A 12154-nucleotide genomic window follows, 5' to 3' on the forward strand; every position below is an offset into this window, starting at 1 on the left:
AACTTACTGATTTTAATCACTATACCTAATTTTTCTTTTATTATATTTTCTAGCGTATCTTTTGTTAACTTCTCCAAGTCCTCTTTCTTTATCTCTCTAATTACAATGTTTTTTTTTCTCCTTATCCCTTTTTACCATTTTCTTAACAATATCTAAGTCTCTGACACTCAGTACTTCACTTATTCTGTTATCACTATTTCCAGAACTTGCTCTACTACTTCTATCCTTACTTTTATTTCTAGATCTCCCTGACACTAAGCTCCACTGACTACCTCTGTCATCTCTCTCTACATCAATCTCTCTTGCCTCCCCCATCCGGATTAATTCTGCTACTCTTTTTTCTAAATTCTTGTATTTCTCTTCTATATCCGTTAGCTTCTTGAGGTAATCAGACTTAAACTCTGAAATCTTTATTATAATTTCTTTCCTGATTTCCTGTCTTAATTCTTGTTTAGATTGCACCATAATATCCCGCCTAAAATCTTCAAACAGCAAACTAACCTCCTTCCTAACCCTCTTTCTAGACTATCCTTATTCTCTTCAATTTCTTTTGCATCCTTAAAACTGATTTTTCCCTTGTCTCGCTTCTTCCATTGTCAGTTTTCTCTGTTCTTCTCTAAAAAACCCTTTATTATTCCTTGTTAATCTTTCTCTCCCTTCTCTATTTATCTTTCCGCATAATCTATCGCAAGCTAATCTTCAAACTTGTTCACCTTTCCACGCCTTACGTTTACTCTACTTACGATTATCGGTGTCCCTCCAATTCCTCACCTTTTTTCTTATCTGCTTTATCTTCTCAAATCTAATCGCCTATCCTAGTCCTCTAATCTCTAAAATAATTAAATTAATCACACTCGCTCTTCGCTCTCAACCGCTCACTTTACGTCCATCCAATTACCTTTTATAATATACATTCATAATACGAATCACAAATAATGCAATTAATCACTTCTACTTACATTTTGAATTTTTTGAAAATACTAATTTTTACCTTATTTACACACACAAGGTTACCGTAATCTTGACACACTTTTAAAGCAGCTCGACAGTCCTTGACGCACTAAGGTTGCCAAGCAAGAAAACAGTAGAGGCCAGGCATAACTTTTTTCCGCTCAAGCCTCAACGTCTATTCAAACACTGTACAAATGTCGCGATTTCGAAAGTTAAACCAGGGTTGCACTAACCCTGCGTACTGAGGATTAAGAACGTTTACTATAATTGTTTACTACTAATTTTTTGATCTATAAAATTTATATTTATATTAAAATTTAATTTATAATATAATTTCTGGTTTACAAAAATTATGTATTGTTATTCTATATGTGTACTAAGAATATTTCTGCGACCACTTTGTCATTTTCTCAGTATATACTTAAAATGTTTTGCAATATGTACTGTAACCGTGCTCGCGAACGACGGCTAACTTCGCTTCCGTCCCTGGTCGTGGCCCTGCGCCGCCCGAGTGACGGGGTGACCGAATTTTTGTAGTTTCTCTAAAAAGAAATGCAATTGGGCGCCAAGTACGTTAAGCGTACCACTTTTTCGTATAAAACGGTAAATTATCCTCGAACCGATAAAGCCGGGAAAAGGCAGGCACTCGTAGGCGACCGAAGTGTCGGCGGCTCCGACAGCCCTAAAATGGCAGAGGGGGAGGTTTGGCACAGGCGGATGAAATCAGGAAGGCGAGAGAACCACCGGAAACACAGTATTGATTAAACAGGCAGAAATAACAAGTATATTTGACGAATCGATTGATTATAAATTCTTAACGCTCGGTCGAGCGGCGACCACGATTCACGCACGTGTCGAGCAGGTGATCGCTCAGGATCGGATCTTTCGAACATGGGAACAATTATCAGAACGTAACTTAGCGTACTCGGAAATTCTCCGTCTTGTTTACGTCCTTTTATGCGCCATTGGTTGGCGCCAAACTCCCGGTAAGATGATGGTCTCGCCAAAGGCAATCGGGACGTACAGTATCTGCGCCATAGGCGACGGACTTGTGCTTTCTCGTTACAATATGATATCCCGCAAAGAATGTGCACGGCAATTGCTTGCTAACGAGGTGGTAAGAGACAGACACATTTATTTCGACAAAAACGCAGTCGCGCGAGAACTCGCGATACAAATGACGATAATGACTCGGCTGCGGATCGGGACGCGCGCGTAACGCAAACACAAGAAAGATGGAACGTATCGAATTAGCGCGGGCAGGCGTGACCGGGCGAGGCGATGGGATTACCGAAAATTTACGAAGAAAAGACTACAATAAATTCGCGACCGTTTCACGGCTCGCCCGTGAAATCGGCGGTTTCACAATAAGTTTTGGTTGTCCCACCAAGTGGTCTCTTTCTCAGCCTCCACGAGATGAGCTGGCTCTTGCGACCTCTTACACTTTCGATAGCCCGGAATCACCAACGCATGCACGATTTCCGCAACTAGAGTGATGGATCTTTGATCCTGCAGGAGCCGCTTGGCGACGCGCCCCGCCTTGCCTAGATAAGCTAGAACCTTATTGACCGCGATTTTTCGGCTTGATGTGCGCGCAACGCATGACGTGCGTTGCCGCTATTTGTCCACAGATCTTAGGCACGGGAATTGAATTTTTGGAGCCCTGCGTACGTGAACTTTGCGCATCCTTGTTGGCAGCGGCTTGTCTCTTAACTGAGCGCAAACTTCCATCTCCGGAACATTGTCCTCTCCTCATTATGGGCGGAAAATATGCAGTCGATCCGCGTGGCCTTTGCCGGGATTCTTGCGAGATCTGCCCCGTCAGGGTGCCTTTCCTGCGCGCCTTCTTCGGATCTTGCAATCGTAATTTGGCAGCAGTAATGAAATTTTTTATGTGATGAAAAACTGTAAGCAAGGTAAAGGGTGGTCCTGTAAAGGACAGCTCGCTCCGTGGCTCCCGGGGATGTCCTCCGTCGAGACGAGGCGTCAAAATGTTACAAAATGAGTTCCTAACGGTCACCGATTTCCGCCGCACTCGCAACACAACGCTCGCAAAAATTCTAATTTAAAAAGGGATAACACACAGAAAATACGATGTTTCCGTGTCCGCTCCCGAGCGGGAGGACGCAGGACCCGCGTGATGTAAACGCGTAAGGGCCACTAAGGCTCTTGTGACGGACGACAGCCCTCAACCATCACGTCACAGTACTAAAAATATTATATAAAAGATAAAGTTTTGCTTAGGTCGGGGGGGGGGGACGTCCGATTTTTTGAAACTTTGTATTCTTACGTATTTTTGCGCGCTGATTACGAATATGATAATGAAAATTGGCACAAATTTAATTTTCATGGCGAAAACTATAAAGAAACCATAAAAATCATGGTTTTTTATTTATTTTTGTAAATAATGAAAATTTCAAAAAATATTTTAGATAAAAGTTGTTGTTCGCGACTCGGCGAAGAGATCGCTGGATGCCCCTGAGGATGTTATGCAGGGTGAGAGGACGTTCGTGGAAGGGGTGTTTAATTAATTGCACAACAATTACGTGTCACGTGGACTCCGAGATGTCCGAGTCGTATCGTATATTTTACAGATCTTAACTTATACACATTACACGCGTTTTCTGAGTTTTGAGAGCACTGATGAGATTGTCTATAGTTGAGAGATAATGTCCACTAACTCGGCAGAAATTATATTAATTGTTACCAGTAAGGACGATGATGCCCGTGAGCCGGTGTCACGCGGCGCCGGCATGCGCGTAGCGTGATGAGCGTGAGTCTCTCGATGGTGATGTACCAGAGAATTGTGGCTGAGTCTCTCTACAGATGATGAGAATGAGTCCTTCCTTGAGCACTTGTCGGATGAAACGTCTACGATCTCACGAATAGATTCGAACACCAAACTATATCGAAACACTAGCACGATGAACGAGAGTGAACCGCCGCCATCGAGAATACGTACCGAAGAGAGAGATTCTAGTGCTATGCGCATGTTGGCGCGCATGCTAGTGCCACGATCTACGCGAACGATGATCGATAGCTGCTGCCATCTGACGTGACGGCGCGAACTCAATACATGCTGAATCCCGAACAGTTGTAGATCTCATTAAAATACATATTTTATGTTCCATTGATTTTTGCCATAAAGACAATAGTTTTTAAGAAAAATAACGTTAAATGTTCAAAACTTCATATAACCCATCCAACACAAATCAACTTTTATTAGTTAATTTTAAGGGGATCCGGGAGTGACAGAGTTACCGACATTTTTTTGGGAACTTGGATTTTCGAATTGGAGTAACAGAATGCAAAATCCTTTTACAGGATTAAAGTACGCACAAAAATGAAGGGGGCGACGTACGATTTGTTCTGATAAATAAAAAAAAATTGTTATTTATTAGTCACTTAACGACAATATTTGCTTCATACAAAAAATCTATAGTTTATATGTATAAAATAATCACGTCGCCCCCTAGAAAAAACTCTCAGGAATAATATCGTGCAATTAGAAATAAGATTAGAATCCTAGAAAAAAAGATTCGCATTCCGCAAATTGGAAAATGAAAAAACGAAAATTTGGGTTATGTACACGTAAAAAGTCGATAAGTAGAGCAATATGAGAAAAATTTTTTTTGTTTTCAATATAAAATCCAATTTATAGATTAATATTAATATGTGTACTTTAATTCTGGAAAAGGATTTCTAAATCTATACAAGAAATACATATAAAATCTCATTAATGATGTGCACGAATGACTCTACCTTATCGACCTTGATCAAATTTCAAAGGCACTCCTGGATCCCCTTAATGCTTATTCAAACTATGCAAAAAATTGACATATTAAAGAGAGTAATAAAGAGGGTGAAAGGACCTCACTACGCGTGAAAAATCGCGAACCTATGTGATACAGTACAAGCGCGGACGTAGTTTCGCTCTGTAAGCGCGCAGGGGAGGGAGCGTTTGAGTGGACCTTGCTACGCGTGGAAAGTAGCTGTATAGAGCTGGTTAATCATAACCATTCCATTTTTCTGCCCAGTTAACCATTTGCTGCCAAATTACTAACAATAGGAAAAAATTTTTCTGCGGAGTAAGGTGGTCAAATTCAGGAACTACCGTGTCCTCGAGTGCGCTCCAATTGTAATCAAAACTTGATGTTATATTCTAACACAAAATTGATTGCAATACTACAATAGATTTGCCATTAACAGTGAGACATCAGATTGAAGCAACAAATTGACAGCATATTTATCAATTGCAGACCAACAGATTTGCATCAAATATTCAGCAAATCTATGTGCAGAATTTACAACAAATGGACGACAAACTCAAAACAGATTTGTTTGCAGAAATAATGGCAAATTGACAACAAACATGAGGTGGGTTTGTCCGCAAAAAGACAGATTAGCAACAAACTACAATATTAGTTTAGAGTGTTTTTTTTTTAATGTGGATAGAAAACAACTACTTTTATTAATTTTATATTAATCTCTTTTATAGATTGACATATTTTAGTATTATATGTCGAAATCTTACTTCCTACCGCGCTCTATTGGCAAGCCTCTTTTATTCATAAGAAGGTGCATTTTATCTACGAAAAAATAGCGCCACATAGCGATAGGTAGTGAAAAGATATTATCTTAAGAATTAATATACTTAAGAATTAATATACAATCTATTTATTATTAATGTAAGTAAACATTTCTAGTTGATGACAGCATATCAAAGCATGTAGCTTTCGAGAATAAAAATTTACTTGCAGTAAGGATTTATTTTTTCTGTGTATGGTCAGGCATTTCTGTCTGCACGTGTATAATAATATGTATATACATTATATCATTGTCAGACTATTTTATACATATTTTAATGTAAAATTATACAAAATTTGTAAAAATATTTACATAACGTAATGAAAGAATTTTTTATAATTCTGACAATGTGGCAAGAAAATAAACACGTTTATATTTTTTTGGCCCGTGTGGACCCCATAATAAATATTTGAGATTTTAAAGAACTTTGATAAAATTAATAAAGAAATTAGATTTAAAAATTCAAAAATATAATTTTTAAATTATTTAAAATAAAAATTTAACACTAGATATCTATTCTATCGCAAATACATTAATTTTTTAAAAATGTGTACGTAGTATTCAATGGAATTTATATTAATTATTTATGGAATTTTTATTTAGAATAGAATTTATTCCGTACTTCCCTAGGGGTTGACGGGGTGTTTTCACGAGGACCACCAAACCCCTTACAACTCCTTACTTCTTTGTCACTTTAATTATAATAAAGTTTATTCGGAATAAACATAATTCCAATATTTACAACCTCTTTTAATCCTCCTCGCGCCCGTTAGGCTATTGTGCAGCCTAACAAACGTTTATTTACTCTCTCCTTCACGTCCCTCTATAAGCCAACCACCTTTTTTCCCTCTTCCTCTCTCGCCCCTCTGCCCCTCTTTATAACATTCACCTCCTCCCATCCCCCTGCCCGTTCCAAACATCTATCCCTTGACTCCTCCCATCTCCATTTTCTTTACTTGCTCTCACGCTTTCCTCCCGCATCGTCCTTCTTCTCCTCTCCTTACCATCATTGATCCTCTCCTCCGCTGCTACTGTCTTTCTCCTGTCTATCCGCTCCTTTGCACTCTCAATCTTTTTTCTCCACATTCCACCTCCGTCTTTTTCCTCTGCCTTCTCTATCATTCAACCTCCTCACCTCTCTCTTTTTCCGGCACCTCCTCTGACTTCTCTTCTCTCTTCCACCTCCTCTGTTCACCTTCTCACACATTCCTCTCACCAATCTTGTCAGCTCCTCCTCTCTCGGTCCTCTTGTCTCACTCTTTCTCCCTCAGCTCCTCTATCACCTCTATCACCTCTCTTAATCTTCTTATATTTCTCTCTATCTCCCTTTTCGCTTCTCACTAATTTTCTTCGCTCCTTCTATTTTCTCTTCTTTCTCTTATTCATTTACCGAACTTATCCGGCGGACCACGTGTCTGTGGAATTTTTATTTATGTGGTAAACAATACCAAGACTCCGGTAATCAAAGAGTACTCTCTCGTACTTTTTCTTTCTTAAAGCACATTGACATTTATATATATAGACGCGCAAATTAAACGAAAAAGTGGAACAAAAAGATTAATAATTTTGATTAACATTTAGAGTACATTTGCGCGCTTTTTATTGCTAACTACTGAATGTATTAATCTGCATTTTTGGCGTCAATCTGTCGTCAACATACCTGCATGCTATTAAACACCAATATGATGTATTTGATAACCATCTCTATACTATTGCATTTGTGCGGATAGTTTGATGAAATTTGCAATAACAAAGTTACTTTTGGTTTGTCATCAATTTTTTGTAAATGTTTTTGACAAATCTACTTGCTGTAAAGGTCTATCAAGCAGTATTTAAAAAAATCGATTCGTTATTGTCGACATACTCGGATTTAATTTAACTCAAAAACTTATAAACACCATTCTATCGTCAGATAAAATAAAACCGTGGCTCAAGACCCCGGAAAAACAAATCGAGTTTGATTTTAAAAAAACCACTGATGTATTGTTTTATTACATATATAGGTATATCAATTAACAAAGCTTTTATTTAGTAAATGCTAAATTTGAAAAGAAAGCGTGTATTTAGAAGCTTATACTTTGGTTGATTAATTATTTTGTTTTTTGTTATAATAGAATTATAATAAAAATTTATTAAATGTCAGTTGGTATCTAAAGTGCCTACCATTATAGGTTAAGGTTAATGTTGTAACCGTAAATTTTCGAATCCTATTGGCTACGGATAGCCGCGGGAATTCAGGGTTCGGGCGGCGGGCTGGTTAAGTGAATGAACGGAGGCAAGTCGTATATACTTAACTCTATATGTTTATTATATTCTAGACCTAACTAATATGTACAATGTCCCTATCTATTATATACAGTGCTTATGAACTAAAGTCTCGCTGTGCGAGGCGCGGACGATTCGCTGTGCGAGGCGCGGACGATTCGCTGTGGCGACGTGTGCCGCGGTGCGCGTATGCGCGTAGTGTCTTGGTGCCGGATTGGCTGCGGCGGGCGTACGGCCCGTGTACCGGTCGGTCGGTGCGTTGATTGACGGTAGCGGCCGGTCTCGATGACTGCGGCGCTCGTGGCGGTGCAATTTCGGTGGTGCGGTGCGAGGCGGCTCTCGTATCGGTCGCGGCGGTAGCCGAATTGGCTACGGTCGCGGCTGCGCGGTGCGGTGCGGCGCTTCCATTCGCCGAGTCGGTCGGTGCGGCGCTCCTATTGGTCGCGGCGGTGGGCGGCTGCGCGATGCGGTGCTGAGCTCGGCTCGGTAGCCACGACGATCAACTGTGACGGCGATCAGCTGTTGTTGTCAGCGAGAATCATCCCGCGTGGATGATCCTCCGCGTCGGCGGTTTCCCTTTACTGCGAGGTCCCCGTGTGCGGTCGGGATCGGTAGCTCAGTGCGCGTACCGGGATCCGGGTAACGAGCGGGGCGGTGGTCTGCCACTCACTATATGGCGCTCAGTGCGCGCTGACAAGGAGAACCGGGTGTGAGGTTAAGTTCGGCACTCAGTGCGTGCTCTGGAGGCTTAGCTCAATTCGCTAAGAGGATCGGTCGGCTCAGTGCGCTAGACCGGGGAGATCTGCTCTCTTATCACCAGCGGAGGACTTTTATAGCCCCCGTTTGGTGACAAGAGGAGCGGAGACGTGCGGGGAGAAAGAGATAAGCGGAGGGGACTGCGCGAATTAAGAGGATAACGGCCTCGCATCTTTATGCCTTAACGACGGCGGAGGAACGGCTCGCTACAATGTAAAAGCGGTTTTTTTTTCCCCCAAGAATCTATATGTATATATGCGATATCTCTTTTTTTTTAAGTTTTATATATATATATGTATTGTAAAACAACTCGTTTGAGGGTCATGATTATAAGCTTTAGCATTCTGTTGTGCATTGGGTTATAAACCAGATAACCGGTCGATAACCGGCTGTGTATATATGTTGTAATCGTGCTCGCGAGCGACGGCCAACTTCGCTTTCGCCCATGGTCACGGCCCTGCGCCGCCCGGGTGTCGGAGCGACCGAATTCCGATATTCTCGTTAAAACTCGAACTTGGGCGCCAGGTACGTTGAGCCTACCATTTTTTCTATGCTAAACAGTGAATCAACGTTACGATATAATCGTGAAAAAGACGCGCTCTTTAGATGACCAGGGCCTCGGCAGCTTCGATAGCCAGCTACTCAGCCCTAAAATTAGTAGAGGGGGAGGTTCGGTGAGGGCGGATGGAATCGGGAAGGCGAGAGAACTATCAAGACAACAAATTTAACAATGAAATTAACGAATATATTTAACAATGAACGACACAGAATTATAAGGCGCTGTTGAGCGACGACGATAATTCGCGTGTGTTACAAGCTGATGCTCGCTCGAAATTAAAGTTCGCGAACACGGGACAATTATCGAAAAAGCTATTTTACATGTGCAGAAATTCTCCGGCTTGTCTATGCCTCACCATGCGTCGTTGGAGGACGACGAATTCCCGATAGAATAACGGTCTTGCCAAGGGCAATTGGGACGAACAATATAGGGAGACCCGCGCAACACGCGACGGACTCGTGTTCTTTCGTACGTTGTAAGATCCCGCGAACAATGTGCACAATAATTACTACTAGCTCGACGACGAGGTGATAGAAGACAAATATATTTATTCTAACGAGAGCGCAATTACAAAAGGATTAGCGACTCGAAAGCGATAAGAATGCCTTGATTTTTACAAAATTATAAATACGCGACGATTCACAGTACAGCTAACGACAATGACTCGCGATGCGACTACAATACAAAAATACAGGTGACTCGGCAGATCGGGACACACACGCAACGTAATTATAACGAGATGAACAGCACGCGGCAAATTCACGCAAGCGGGCGCGATCGGACGAGGCAACGATACTCTAATAAATTTGCGAGCTCGTGATTCTATTGGAATGCTGAAAAGATACCGCGATAAACTCATAATTTTGTCGCGGTTCGTCCAACCACGAAATCGATGGCTTTACAAATTCGCAGTGACGCTCGTCTCACCAAGTTGCTTCCTCGTAAATCTCGTCCAGGTCGGAATGTTTCCGGCTCCTGCATCCTCTTATACTCTTTTTGCTCGGGATTCTGAACACTACACACAGCAACTTCCGCAGTTCGAGTGATTGATCCTGGATCCTGCGGGGGCCGCTCGGCGACGCGCCCCACCTTGCCTCTGATAAACCGGGCCCTTATTGACCGTAATTTTTCAAATTTGACTTGCGCGTAGCGCGCGACGTGCGTGCCGCCACTTGCTGACATCCAAGCGCGGTGATCGATATTTTTGGGCACTGTGCGCGGGAATTTTTGCGCTCTCCTCTGCGGTAGTTTTCTTTCTCTTTGCTGGGCGCATCCTCCGCTTCTGGGACGTCGTCGTCGCCTCGATGTGGACGTAAAAAGATTGTAAGCTGTTGCGATCTCCACCGGAACTCGTGCGGGATCGGATCTGGCGTCGCCCCGGGACACCGGCCCTGTGCTTTTGCTGGATCCTGAAAATGCGATTCGGCAGCTGTATCGGAAGTCTCACATGATAAAAATTGTAGGCAAGATAAGGGCGGTACTACCTGTGGACCCAGGCTCGAAAAGGGTCTTCTGCAAATTCCTTGTTGTTAGTTCTCTATCCATAGCCACCGATTTTCGCAATTGCGATGTAGCGCTCGCAAAAATCTTAACGCTCAGTGAACGGACAATACACGGGACAGCACATACAGAAAACGTGACATATCACGCTTCCGCGTCCACTCCCGAGCGGGACCCGCGTGATGTTAACGCGTAAGGGCCGATAAAACCCTTGTGACGGACAACAACCTGCGGTTGTCACGTCACAATGTATATGTACCCCGAAAATCCTGGTAATATAAAAGGAGTTTTAGCACCACCTGTGATCTGAAAGTAACATTTCATAGAAATCCGGAGTAACCGAACGCGAGAGAAAGTTGGAGTAACGCTCCAAAATCAGTTAGCGAGGAACTGTTTAGTTCAGGGGTTCCCAACCAAAGGTCCGCGAGAACTAAATTAAGATCCGCAAAATAAAGTCATTTTCAATTAAAAGTTCTCTATTAAAAAATAATATTCAAATATTATTATAAGTTTAATGTTAATTAAAAGTTATGATTAAAATTTATTTTTAAATTTTCGGAATGTTTATTTCAAACCTTGGGATCTCTGCACCGAACAAAAAAGTCCTAGTGGTCCCTGGTCAAAGAAAAGTTGTAAACCATTGGTCTAGCTCGAATTATATACTGTTGGAAAGTGTCCGAGTAATTTCAGTAAATGTAAAGCATATATCAGTTGTCGTAGTGCCTAAATAATTAAAGCAATGTTGAATTCTAAACTTTAGAGAACTCTCTATGAAATTGTATCCTGGCCTCTTTCGAACATTTTTGACAAATACGTGCGCCATTAATTGATTCAAAAAAAGAGAATCTTACACAAGTTTATTTTACGACGGTAAGATACATACTGTAACAGGGAGAGCGGCGCAAAACAATAAAAGAAGGAGGAGAGGGTAAGCCGCGTGATGATACGTAAGTAGTTTCCACGCGCGACTGCATCCTCAAGGCATATTTGCAACGCAAGCAACGCTTTTCTATGTGAGATTTTTGTGACTCTCGGGGGGAATTGTTACAACAAGCGACAATGGCTACGCACAAGCGACGCGTAACGCTAAATTCTCCCTTCGAGTTATGATAGTTCCTTACCTTTTTTAATAAAAATAAAATTTTTTAACGACAAAAGGTATGTATGTACGTGTACATACATGTGTACAAAAAATATCAGTTGTAATACTTAAAGAAGTGATTACTAAATTTATTTTTTTAATAAATGATTATTTTTAATAAAAAATATTTTTTTGATGATAGTCTTAAACTGTTGTAAGCTGTTATTATAAATTTTAAAAGAAGCTGTTATTATATGCTTGAAACAAAATTTATGCTTCTTCAAAAAACATTAGAAAATTTTATCGATTAAAATGGAAATGACAACTAAATAAAATGTTTGTTTCAACTTTATATTCTTAATTAAAAATTAAATAATTATAGGATATTTATATTCTTAATAAAATTAATTTTTGTGATAGATTGTAAGAAGAAATTTCAGAGAATTATATATCAT

At 40.9% G+C, this 12154-nt stretch overlaps 1 protein-coding gene and 1 long non-coding RNA gene across 4 annotated transcripts in view; both read left to right on the forward strand.

Moving 5' to 3' along the window:
* Nucleotides 1–12154, forward strand: part of LOC105838908 (sugar transporter SWEET1) — a 54128-nt gene that overhangs the window by 23166 nt on the left and 18808 nt on the right. The window lies entirely within an intron of this gene.
* On the forward strand, nucleotides 4664–5714 carry LOC114254526. The gene is made up of 2 exons (XR_003625884.2): nucleotides 4664–5328; nucleotides 5450–5714. It is a non-coding gene; the product is annotated as an uncharacterized LOC114254526 (long non-coding RNA).

The sequence above is a fragment of the Monomorium pharaonis genome, chromosome 10 (assembly GCF_013373865.1).
Source record: "Monomorium pharaonis isolate MP-MQ-018 chromosome 10, ASM1337386v2, whole genome shotgun sequence".
NCBI classification, from domain to species: Eukaryota; Metazoa; Arthropoda; class Insecta; order Hymenoptera; family Formicidae; genus Monomorium; species Monomorium pharaonis.